This window comes from Erpetoichthys calabaricus, chromosome 14 (assembly GCF_900747795.2).
Source record: "Erpetoichthys calabaricus chromosome 14, fErpCal1.3, whole genome shotgun sequence".
NCBI lineage: Eukaryota > Metazoa > Chordata > Cladistia > Polypteriformes > Polypteridae > Erpetoichthys > Erpetoichthys calabaricus.
In genome coordinates this window covers 101165748-101178847 of record NC_041407.2, presented here as the reverse complement: position 1 = coordinate 101178847, position 13100 = coordinate 101165748, and the positions used below count along the sequence as shown (strand labels likewise).

The following is a 13100-nucleotide window of genomic DNA, read 5'->3' as shown; positions in this document are numbered from 1 at the left end:
TGAATGTAATTACACACTCACTGCACTTGCTTACGGTAATCGAACCTCAGACGTCAGCGCTAGAGGGGCTTAGCAGCGGTGAAGTATTGGTTTTAAATTTTAATTAAGAACAAAAGAAAACCTCAGAGGTTCGATTCCCGAAAGGGAGTGAAGTGAGTGTCCGGCTACCTACCAGGTAAAGCTTATGGTCGGACAGCAAGTGACGTAACATCAGCCACGGTGCCTTCAGTTGTGAGAAGCAGATCATAGAATGATTGAAAATAGTTTTGCATTTACCTTTTTAGTAAAAGGCGAGCTTTTAAGCCTGAGAAATCACCCCGTAAATGCACACGTTTAATTGCACGTGTTAATATGTATGCTTACACAGTATTAAAAGACACTCAAAAATTAACGTCATTTACCATCAGCCACGGTGCCTTCAGTTGTGAGAAGCAGATCATAGAATGATTGAAAATAGTTTTGCATTTACCTTTTTAGTAAAAGGCGAGCTTTTAAGCCTGAGAAATCACCCCGTAAATGCACACGTTTAATTGGACATGTGTTAATATGTATGGTTACACAGTATTAAAAGACAGTGAACAACGTCAGTTACCTTTGTTCCCGCGTTTGATAAAAGGTGAGCTTTTAAGCCTGAGAAATCACCCCGTAAATGCACACGTTTAATTGCACATGTGTTAATATGTATGCTTACACAGTATTAAAAGACAGTCAAAAATTAACGTCATTTAATTAACGTCAGTTGGAGAATTAGTGATGAGTGAGTCAGTCAGTCAGTCAGTCAGTCAGTCAGTCAGTCAGTGAGTGAGTGAGTGAGTGAGTGAGTGAGTGAGTGAGTGAGTGAGTGAGTCAGTGAGGGCTTTGCCTTTTATTAGTATAGATTACACCTCAAATTTAACCTCCCATTAACACAATTTTTCTACTACTATCAAATCAGAAATTTGCTAAAAGGAACCTGCCCAATTTTCCTCACGTCCCACCCATTTCTATTCCAGAACCAAACTGGTTAGTCTTGAATACTCAGACAGCATCTCAACAAAGATCCTAGGGTACATTAGGGAAAGGATCTTTCATTTAACATCTCTGAAAAGGAGTGGAAGGCAGCCATGCATAGAATACACTCCATCTCCATGTTTGCAAAGCATTCAATTTAAAATCTTTTATCGAGCACATTTGTCTCATTTAAAATTGTCCAAAACGTATCCACGGCAAGATTCAACACGTGAACGTTGCAGTTTTGCTCCTGCCTCACTGGGCCACATGCTTTGGGTATGGACCAAATTAACCTCATCTGGACAAATATCTTTGAATGCCTATCAGACAGCCTTTGGTGTCACAATCACCCTTAATTCATGAACAGCCGTATTTGGTGGAATCCCAGATGTGCTTAAAGTGGAGAAGGACAAATTGATTGTAATTGCTTATACCACACTACTAGCATGAACACTTATCTTGCACAATTGGAAGAATCCCATCCTACCTGTTATAAGTCAGTGAGTATCTGATGTTTTATATTATTTGAAATTGGAAAAAAAAATTCTCACTTAGAGGATCTGTTCAAAACTTTAAAATATGGCAAGATAATAATAATAATAATTCATTACATTTATATAGCCTTTTCTCAGTACTCTTCGAATAAACATTTATATTGGGGAAAAGGACATTCTCCTTTCTTTGTTGTTTTTAAAGATTTGCTCATGTTATAGACTCTCCTATCTTTCTCTTGGGCCGGAGTTGACTTCTGGTTTGTTAAGTTTGACTTGATTGTATGGAATGTTGTTTTCTTCAAATAAAATCAATGGAATAATAATGTATGCAACACAGCACAATTTAACTGTTCCTATTAAAAGGTTTCTTTTGTTATGTTTTTCTTCTGTAAGTTTCTTCTCAGAAAAATAAATATTTTAGACATTCAACATATATGATTGTGTATTTCTTTAAACATTCCGCTGTATTCTATGTTTTACAGAAATTATCATACATTTTTTTGGAACCAGTTTGCCTGAAATGTTTAGTGGTAAAACTAAAAAGTAAACGAGCATAACATTCTCATTAAATACAGAATGAGATTGTTGTTCTACTAGTACTTTACATTCATTGAATTCTTGCTGATCCTTCTACAATTTCCATGTTTCTCCTTTATCAAAGCTTTTCTTTATTTGTATGACTAGGGGGCTTCGCTCGCCAACCCCCGGTGTTGGGAATGACAAAGAGCGTGATGTATGAATGAGATATAGAATAGTGTGACGGTGTAGATGATGCAAATAGAAAGCACACAATAAAGTGTGTGGCACAGTGTAAAGGTTTATTTGAAAATTTCTTTGTACACGCTGTTTAAGTGTAAAAGGTAATTCCAGCTCAGAACTTGTAAGGTCATTTAAGATGGTTATTGTTGTGATCAGAGTCAAGTTTGTCAGAGCTTAGAAAGAGTTGTGTCTCTCCAGGAAGTAATGGAATGACTTGGGTATTTATGTTTTCCACATTAATATTTTTTGGACATAATATAGTGCGTTGTGTTAAAAGGGGCATTTGGTCTAATGAGATTGCTGTTCCAAATCTCTCTGTAACTAAGTCGTCGCAGATAAAGGCTTGAGGAATTGTAATAATATGTGGCTGAAGTCCATCTGTATTGGTGAGTGTACCATCTCTCAGTTGTAATAAGCAATTGTTATGATCTGGTTCTGGACATCGTATCTTTTTTACTAACTGTATCTTTTGAAAGCAATGCCAATTGTCTGCGTATTTTAAGGTGCACTGAACCATAGCTGAGTGCATGGCATCTGGAAGAATAGCTAATCACTGTCTAAAATCTCCTCCTCATAAAAGTACCTTTCCTCCAAATCGAATATTATTATTCATAAACGTTTATAGAAGTTTATGAATGGTGTTGAGTAAGTGACTTCATGCCATTGAACATTCATCAATAAACAACATTTTTTCAAGTCGGATGTCACGTGCAGTGCCACCGTTAATGTTCATAGTGGATACCGATTTGTAGGATCTAATGTAGTTGATAAAGATTTCACTTTCAGGTACATCGTCAGTTATAAGCTTCTGTAGATATTCAGTATATGAATGTAAAGAAGGCAGTCTAATTTGACCCTTTTGACAACAACGTGTAAATGTATAACTTGTATTGCCAGTTGTTTCTTCAGGGAAGTGAACTGAATGAGAATGATTGCAAATGACATTCATTAATCCGAATGAATTTTCCTGGTGTATGTTTTGCTTGTGACGTTTGAGAGGCGCGTTGTTGCATGTGTAGTATTTGGGACGTGTTGTTTTGGAGCTGTAATCGATTTGCCTGTGCTGTGTGAGAAGCCCGTTGTAGCCTTCGCTGCCATTAACGTATGTCTGAGACGGGAGGTGTTTCGTTTTGAATCCGTGCCTGTTGCGATGCAGCACTTTGATTGATAGTTTGCGTCACGTGGATCTAGGATGTAGATTTGTGCATATTTGCGTTGTTGATTTGTTTCAGGGTGCACTGTTCCAATGCGATGCAGTATTTGTGCACATATGCGAAAGCAGTATGGGCCATTGCCTTTTGGTGGCCTGATATTTACTCCGGTAAATGCAAAAGCAAATGAACTATTGTAGGATCTAATGCAGTTCATAAAGTTTTTACTTTTAGGTACATCGTTAGTTAGAAGCTTTAGTTGAGCTTTGCGTTTTTGGAGTCGAGACATTTTTTCTTTTAGAAATATGGATAAGTAATAAGGAGTATTGCACTCACTGTTAATATGGAGCCTTTTCTGCGGTTGAACGGTTAATAGTGCCTTATTGTAATGAGATCCACCTATGCTGCATAGCCGTCTATTTTGTTGTTTCTTTCGTGTTCGTGTGTTTGTTCCTGTTATCCTTTCCTTTTCGTGTATTCATGACTTGTTTCTTTCTCAGCATGCGAAATATGGATAAGTAATAAGGAGGATCGCAGTCACTGTTAATATGTTTCCTTTTCTGCAGTTGAACGGTTAATAGTGCTTTATTGTAAGGAGATCCACCAATGCTGACACCTATGCTGTCTAGTGTGAAGGTGTTGATGTTCACTTTAGAATATGTGGCTTTGGGTGTCACTTCTTATGGATGTGTGTGGTTTGGGGGGGTTGAGGATTGTTGTCGCGCGAGCGACTTCTTTCTTTTTGTGTTCCTGTGTCTTGTTGAATCCCCCTCTTTGTGTGTGTCCCGTCCCTTGCTTGTAGGGTGTGTGGGGTGGTTTTGTGTTCTTTTTTTTGTGTCCCATGGGCTTGTTCAATCCCCCTCTTGGTGTTTGTCCCGTCCGGTGCCTGTAGGGGGGGGGGGGGGGGTATGGGGGGGTCGGCGGTGCCTTGCTGTTGTGCGCGAGCCTCTTTTTTTTTTTTTTTTTTTTTTTGGGGTCTAGTTTCGTGTGCAATGTGTTTCGTGCTTTGCCTGCGTATGACTACTTTTTTATGTGCCTTTCCCTTTTTCGGTGCTCGTTGCGCCTCATTTCTCCATTTTTCCTGTGCTCACTCCTTTTTTCTGTGTCTTGTCCGCCTCTCGCGGCCCCTTGTCCGCCTCTCGCGGCTCCTCAGCCGACTCTCGCGGACTCTTTTTGCGCCTGCGCAGTACGTCTTTTTGCAGCTACGGCCCATTGCCGGATGATGGATTGCGCCTCATTTCTCCATTTTTCCTGTGCTCACTCCTTTTTTCTGTGGTCGTCCGCCTCTCGCGGCCCCTCAGCCGACTCTCGCGGACTCTTTTTGCGCCTGCGCAGTACGTCTTTTTGCAGCTACGGCCCATTGCCGGATGATCCGCCTCTCTCGCCCTCTTTTGTCCGCCTTTCTCGGCTCCTCAGCCGACTCTCGCGGACTCTTTTTGCGCCTGCGCAGTACGTCTTTTTGCAGCTACGGCCCATGTCCGGATGTGCCTGCGTCCATCATCCGGTTTAGCATTCTCGGTTAGTAATATGGATTCTTTTGTCAAATTTATATCTGCAGGGCAATTATAAGAACATTTCTTAGCAGTTTACGGCACTGCTTTTCTTCTGCTCCTGTTCAGAGGTTATCCAAGCTGCCTCTGGACATTAATTTATGATTTAATAGTTTGTGTGACCTCCTCTTTCCTTTTTTCACTTGTAATGACAGGGACAGCCTGCTGCATGAGGATGAAGCAGCACTTAAATAGCTGTTAATTTTTTTTCATTTGTTCTTAGGACCCATAGAAACTTGCCTTACAACAAAATTGTTCCGTTTTGAGAGGAATCCTGACACCCCCAAACCCAAAGCAAGCATAGTGTTTGGAGAATCAAAGAGTTGTTGATGAAGTTCCTGAGGCTTAGTTTTTCATTAGTTTTTAAAGTGCTGTTCTAGGTATGTGGTGCATCCATAAACTGGAGGAATAAGCGCCTATGCTTAAAGTTTGTATTTGCAGAAATTGTGCAACGAAGTGAAACATTATAGAAAATCATAGCAAAAATGGTAAATATTCTACTTTCTTCTGCTTTGTATTTTGTTTGATTATATGTTATTAAAATTCAATATAATTCAGTGTCTTTTTGTATAGAGCTTTTTACTTAGTTTAGGCTCAGAGCATTATAACAGTTTCACAAGTAAAATGCAGTTACAGACTTTCCGAATTAATAATTTCATATACCTCATTTGTAAACATTCAGATTTGTTTAAACGTAATAAAACAAAGCAGTTCCAAACTGCTAAATATAAGAGTAACCCAACAATATCTGTTCATTAACATTATTATTGAGCTATGGACATTTGATGACAGTGGAGAGGAAAACAAAAACTTATTTCCTGAGGAAAATAAACATTTTGGGGGATCCCAGGGTAATTAGATCAAACAAAATCAGCTATCTTCACAGTCCTGGAGATCCCGAGCTGCACACCCCCTTCAAATCACTATACAGCAGGGCTGTTTAATTATGTATTTAGTTGGGCCAGATTTTCAAACCAAGAAATTTAGCTGGGCACGACATATGGTGAAAAAACATTAATGTTTTAAATTTGAAATTGACAGATCTTCAAGTGTAATAATAATTCTTTACATTTATATAGCCCTTTACTCAGTACTCAAAGTGCTTTGCAAATTCCACTCAGGGAGGACCCTGCATGCAAACCCTTGATCTCCTTATTGAGAATATGCGGTGCTACCATTACACCACCTGCATAGATGTACTGTACTACATAATGTTGTGCTTGATAGCTTAAAATTACATACACAAAATTTCCAAAATTAAAGAATATTAACTGCGGGTTAATAACATTCTACAAAAAAGCAAAGCAGTGCTTAATTTAACTTTTTAAAGAGAATTCCAGACGTTTTGCATGATTTCATCAAATGCAGTCTTTCTAATTTGTTCTTTGCTTTAAGTATCAATAGCTGTTCATCGTCCTCGTATCAGCCATGAATCTGCAGAATTGAAACGTGATTGGAGGGCCAACCAATCGTATGAAGAAAAGTGCGGAGACAGTGCTTGTCAGTAACGAGGCTCTCGTTGGAGTAACAATTAGATTTATTTGTGAAAACTCCTGTTCACACTCACTTAATGAAAGTGTAATGTAACTGAGACTCAGAGCACAATTAATTATAGTATAATTTCATATGTTGTCCATAGCATGACCAGCTGTTGCGGCTGAGGTGCCAGTACAGTGTACTGGTGTGTACATCACCAAAAAAAAAAATCTCGACATCGTAGACTACTACCACTTCTAGACACAAAACAGTGTGCTGCATTGCGGGTTGAATATTGTTAGGCTATACAGAGCATTGCATTCCTAGTCTGTACTACTGTAGGAATATATGTAGGTATTTCTAAAGGCTCGTGAAATGTGTTTTTCTCGGTTTTTCTCTGTGTTTTTGGTGGGACCACAGGCTGGGCAACTTAGAGGTTGCTTTTGGGCCGCATGTGGCCTGCAGGTGTCTATTTGAATAGCCCGGCTCAACAGTTTAAATCTGTGCTGAACCATTTAATATAAAGATTCAAATATGAAGACAGAGTCTTTCCATCTGTTGATTCCAAGGCTCCCAATATCACAGATGTCTTTCAAGGGCAGGAAAATGGCTTGGATGTATAGTTGTGACATCAAATACAACAGGATACTGATAAGGGATCAAAGTAGAGGAGGGCTAGTAATGGTTCATAGTTATTGTAATACTTATATTTTTATGCAAATGACAAACAGAATTGTGATATGCACAGCTAATCAACAACTTCAGTCAGGACTTGCAAGACTAAAACGGAGAGTAGATCGTTTCACCAGCTTGAAATGCTTCAACTTTCATATCATTTAAGTTAGTTGCCGAATGCACTTGAGTGTTATGCCATGTGTACATTTTTAGCTTGTTTACTTTTGCAGTATATAATAATTTCCTCCCATTTGTATTCATCTGTTGTCTAGACCTGAAAGTGGTGTTTTGTTTAAAATTAGGCAGAAATATGCTAGGTATATTTGACTTTGTTTTTTTTAAGTTAACCATTGATGGTCACACACAAGATGAAGAGGCTAAATAATTTTTTTATGCTTCCCTGTATATTGTAATGGTAATGAAAAAAGCTTGAGAGGTGTGTTGCTTTGTTGCAGGTTTTTGAAAGAGTTTACTGAACAAAGATTGATAAGCATGGTTGAGCTAAATGACCTGTTGTCATCAAAACTTTTTAATGTTACTTTGTTAGGGAGAAATGTGCTTGTATTTATGCAAAATATGCTTTACATATGTTTGCTTTATATGTGGACAGTGTCATGGATTTTCACTCCATCATACATTTGAAGAGGGTAGTGACCTACTTTGTGCTCACAAACATACACAAGTTGTATAAAAAAGCATTTGTGAAATTTGGTTATGATTTTTTTGGTTTTGGCTCATTGTTTTCAATATATGACCTATAGGGCTCTAGCCTTTTACTTTCTGAATGTCTTACTGTTTTGCCTGCAAAGTTTTACACTTGCCAGTTTTGAAAATGTTTGCGTATACAGTAATCCCTCCTCCATTGCGGGGGTTGCGTTCCAGAGCCACCCGCGAAATAAGAAAATCCGCGAAGTAGAAACCATATGTTTATATGGTTATTTTTATATTGTCATGCTTGGGTCACAGATTTGCGCAGAAACACAGGAGGTTGTAGAGAGACGGGAACGTTATTCAAACACTGCAAACAAACATTTGTCTCTTTTTCAAAAGTTTAAACTGTGCTCCATGACAAGACAGAGATGACAGTTCTGTCTCACAATTAAAAGAATGCAAACATATCTTCCTCTTCAAAGGAGTGCGCGTCAGGAGCAGTGACTGTCACAGAGATAGAGAGAAAAGCAAACAAATCAATAGGGCTGTTTGGCTCTTAAGTATGCGAAGCACCGCCGGTACAAAGCTGTTGAAGGCGGCAGCTCACACCCCCTCCGTCAGGAGCAGAGAGAGAGAGAGAAACAAAGTCAAAAATCAATACGTGCCCTTTGAGCTTTTAAGTATGCGAAGCACCGTGCAGCATACTTAAAAGCTGCACACAGAAGGTAGCCAACGTGAAGATAATCTTTCAGCATTTTAGACGAGCGTGTGTATCGTCTAGGTGTGCGAACAGCCCCCCTGCTCACACCCCCTACGTCAGGATCACAGATAGTCAGCGCAAGAGAGAGAGAAAGAAAAGTAAGTTGGGTAGCTTCTCAGCCATCTGCCAATAGCGTCCCTTGTGTGAAATCAACTGGGCAAACCAACTGAGGAAGCATGTACCAGAAATTAAAAGACCCATTGTCCGCAGAAATCTGCGAACCAGCAAAAAATCTGCGATATATATTTAAATATGCTTACATATAAAATCCGCGATAGAGTGAAGCCGTGAAAGGCGAAGCGCGATATAGCGAGGGATCACTGTAACCCTACTGCCTATTTTTAGTATTGTATTGCTTGTTATATGAGATTAATAAACTTATGGAGTTTAACAAACATTAAGGTAAAAAATCAATGTCTGAATACTCCAGCTCCCTTTTAATAAAAAATTGACATATATTGATTAGTAGTGTCCATTTCCCTCTAAACTGCCTCCATCATCCTAATTCAGGTTGCAAATTTTTTGTCTTCAATTTAATTTGTTAATCCAATGCAGTTTTTTGGATAAATGAATAATTTGTTATTGCACAGTGGTCAGCGCAAACTGTTTCATAGCTGTAGAGCCATAGGTTCAACCTGCCCCATCTACTATTTATGTAGAATTTATACATTCACCATGTGTCTGTGCTTGCTTTTCTTTTTATCCTCTGCTTTTCTTCTTGCGTCTGTGTCTAGTCAATTTTAAATTGGCTCCATTTAAGTGAATATCATTGTGTGTGTGAGTGTGTCCTTGATTTGCAGCCGAAGCTGTCAGAATAGATCCCAGTCCCCCACGATTTTAGTGTGTTTAAGAAGTTAGGCACCTTCAGCTGAAAATCATGATAATTAAGGACAACATTCACCAGAAATCATAATTCACATTTACTGTGTTAACCTTTTGTTTTCTTTTCAAAACATTATAAATGTTTACTCATTTACCATTGTATTTTTGCCCTCTTGTTAATGGTGTTAAATATAAAAATGCTACTTTTCATGGACAAAATTGTTTGTCACAAATAATTTATGTAAATTTTGAATATGCAGGTGTGCATAGTACTCTGATTTTTAAATATTCTGATTTACTGCAAATTACTTGGGAAGCACCTTGGTTATGAAATGCACATTGTTTCGTTCGTGTGGTAACTGACATAATCAGGAAACTTAAATTTATATAAAATTGTCAGGAGCTGCTGAGACGGCTTTTCTGGTTTTATTCTGAGGAAGCAGGAGTGAGCTGTAAGTAGTGCATTGCTCATCTTGTTCTTCTTTTAGCTGAGAGAAATCTTCCCAGCTTCCTTCTTTCACCGTTATGAAAGGAATATATCAATGACATAATATTTATAAAAGCACATCGCTGACATGGTTGTAACAAATAATGATACAAAACATTGACTATAATAGATAGAACTCTGCAACCTTGGCATATGCAAACTAATAAAATCTAAAGCAATAAAATAAAAATCTGTCCAACTTATCGGTTTTTCATTCTTGTTTACCAGCCATCTTTCAGAGATGGAATTTAAAAGCCAATTTCATGAGCACACATTTTTGTTAGTGAGTGGTTTTGTAATTAAGAAAAGGCCCAGTATGTCTGTATAGTATTTTTATTTAACAGCAACTTCATGTGTAAAACATCCCTGACAAGCAAACTTATATACACAAATCCATGTGCCAGTTTCTTTATATACGTATGTCAAAGCTTGCTTCCTGTTTTTTTACAACACTGTAGTGCCTTATCATTTGGAGAAGAAATACAACCCTTTTTATTCTTCTTCTCCTGAATTACCATGAAACTGTGCAAAAAATATGATTTATTCCAGTATGTTTTTAAAAGTGAACCTTGTGATCTTCATCTTTTCTATTGATTTTCAAAGATAGCAGAACTGCTTTTGTTGAGAAGATCACCATCCTCAGTTAAATGTTTGAGCTGATTCAAATTATTCAGTGTTACCATAGTATGTGTCCAAATATGTTATAGCCGCCATTAAAAAAAAAAAATACAAAATTATTCTGTTCAAGCATAATTTTTTGTATATTCCATATGTTGACCAGTCTTTGTAAACAGAAATGCTTATACTTGGGTTGTATTGTTTTGATTATTTGTTCAGCTTTATTGTAAATATTATTGTAGATTTCGCTGATTATAAGAATAAATCCACATTGTAAATATACAAATGAGTAAATTATAGATTATAAATGCTATCATCTTCCAATGCTAAAGTCATGAACTTCTGTTTAAGCAATGAGTTCTAGCAACTTTATTTTTTGTTTGTTCTTTTCTAGGTTTCTGGTATTCTGTATCTAGGGGATCCCCTGCATTTTCATGGTAACTGAGACAGATCAGAGGTAAGAGAATGCTAGTGTAATAAATCCACCAGTTTTATGAATCTGACTTATTCTTATTTGCAGCTAAATTAATATTGGGACTTTGGGGGCAATTTAGGAACTAGCCCTAAAAGAGTAACAAGTCAGTTCCAGAACTCATTAATACTGAACCAATTAAAAGAGTAACAAGTCAGTTCCAGAACTCATTAATACTGAACCAATCTGTTTGAGTTGCGGCAGAGAAACTGTTCCAGTACAGCTATGAGAAGATACCGCAGGCTTCACCTAGACATGAACTGGAGTGGGTTTCAAGCACCATCTTCTTGATCTGTAAGGCAGCAGCTGTTAACCACAGTACCACTTCTTCACCACCCTTGTAGGATTTATTTGACTTCTATATGAAATTATAATGTATTTCCTAATGTATCATTAATTAATTTTAATCATATAGCCATTTAACCCAATTTAAGTATCTGTTTATTCTATGTATAGACTCATGGTACCAGATCGTATTTTGGCTATATTGTAAAAATGCATCTATACTGCTAGGTTGCCTGCAGCAGGCATACTCCTCCTTGAAGCCAAGGCATTGATGGTTATAGATTGAGATGGACTAGGGCATTTGAGGAAACGGAACAACAGAATTGCTAAAGTGCTTTGTCCTATTTATTTTTCATTCATAGTGTCCAAATTAAAGTGAAGTGCAGTTTTCAATAAATAAATAATTCACAATAAAAACACAGTGCTGATGAGGAGGTAAAATCAATAAATAAAAATAAAGGGTAAAAATCACGGTTAGACTTGGTCTATAATATTACTCTTCCCATTGCTGAACTGTCTCTCTCTTAACTTGCTTAACTCACTCCTCATGATCACGTTTTCATGTGTAAACACAAACAGTCAGATTCCTCATTAACGATTCCACAGCCATCTATCTGGCTTTGTACCCACGTGCATCTACACTCACCCAGCCAGAGTACATGGATTTTATTTTAAAAACTTTGCATACTGGCACACACCACTAACTCACTTCACCGCAACATCTCGGAGAGGATGGTTGATTTAATGTTTTGTTTTAAAGTACAAAGTATAAAATTCCTAGCAAGGATTTTGTAACATAGTTTCACATGTGGTTTGGAAAACAAAAAGAGAACATAACACAAAGTAATCTTGTATTACCTTTATCAATCAACCGTTTATGAAATCAGAACACTTTAATCCAGAAAAATAAACTGATGGAACTCCAGTGCTTTACAAATATACTCTTTTCCTATTCATTGCCATTTTTTAGGTTTTACTAACACACCTTTCAGATTTGTAATTGTGCTGTTAGCCCCTACCAATAGATGATTTTAAAAGTTTGCAGTTTCTGAATGTACCTGCATGTGGTCATGTTTTTGAACAGTTGCTTGATCAATCAATAAATTTTGTGCTTTAAAATAAAAGGAAGGTAAAGCTATAATGAAGTTTTTCCTTTGTGTTTTTATAAACAAAATCATATTTTCTATAAATCTTGATTCTTGACTCAGACAATGTAATTTATTGTCTTTGTTATAGTGCCTTTTATATTTAACTCTGCTGAAAAAACAATTTTAGTGTCTAGCATGATGTCTCTGGCTTCACTTACGTATGTTGAGCTTTCGACACTAAAATTACTACCATCATTCACAGGGTGAATATCTGTTTTTAACAGTGTTGGTGTGCTAAGTGCATGTAAAATGAACAGATTGCTTGAACAGTCGATGAAGTGCAACTTGCTTATTGAGAAATGATCCGATTGAACCCAGCATTTGATTACTTTTGTCATGAAAAAAGTAAGAACAAAGAATTTGATAACTCTTGTGTAAGTGAATCTAGAACTGATGATATAAGCTGCTAACAGCATACTGTAGTTTGAACAAAATAATTACAGTGAAACACTGAGAAATATATTCTGTAAATATTACAAGATTTGATATTGAGTTATTTTGATTGTTAAAAATCTGTAATAATGTGGTTTCTTATGATAGCTACTTGCGATCTTTGTTTGCTTTGATATTTATTTGAACATTTAGCAGTAAAAAGCTCAAAGTTACCCCAGCACTGTAAAATGTTTGTTCTAAATACAAAAGCAGTGCATCCGATTTTTCAGATTATAAAGACATGTTTATTATATAGCCTGAAAAAAGTGCTGCATTATTTAGGTTAATTCTGCTCATAAACCTTGTGACATTGACCTTTCAAAAAGTGTA

At 37.1% G+C, this 13100-nt stretch overlaps 1 protein-coding gene across 5 annotated transcripts in view; it reads left to right on the top strand.

Annotated features, from left to right (window-relative positions):
- The window catches only part of stat5a (signal transducer and activator of transcription 5a), a 234063-nt gene that overhangs the window by 155715 nt on the left and 65248 nt on the right, over positions 1–13100 (top strand). For 3 of the 5 annotated variants that reach the window (XM_028819816.2, XM_051918838.1, XM_051918837.1), the window contains one exon: positions 10828–10890. The exons of the other annotated variants lie outside the window; for them this stretch is intronic. The gene's annotated coding sequence lies outside the window, so the exon portion shown is untranslated. The remainder of the gene's footprint in view (positions 1–10827; positions 10891–13100) is intronic. 5 annotated transcript variants of the gene reach the window in all.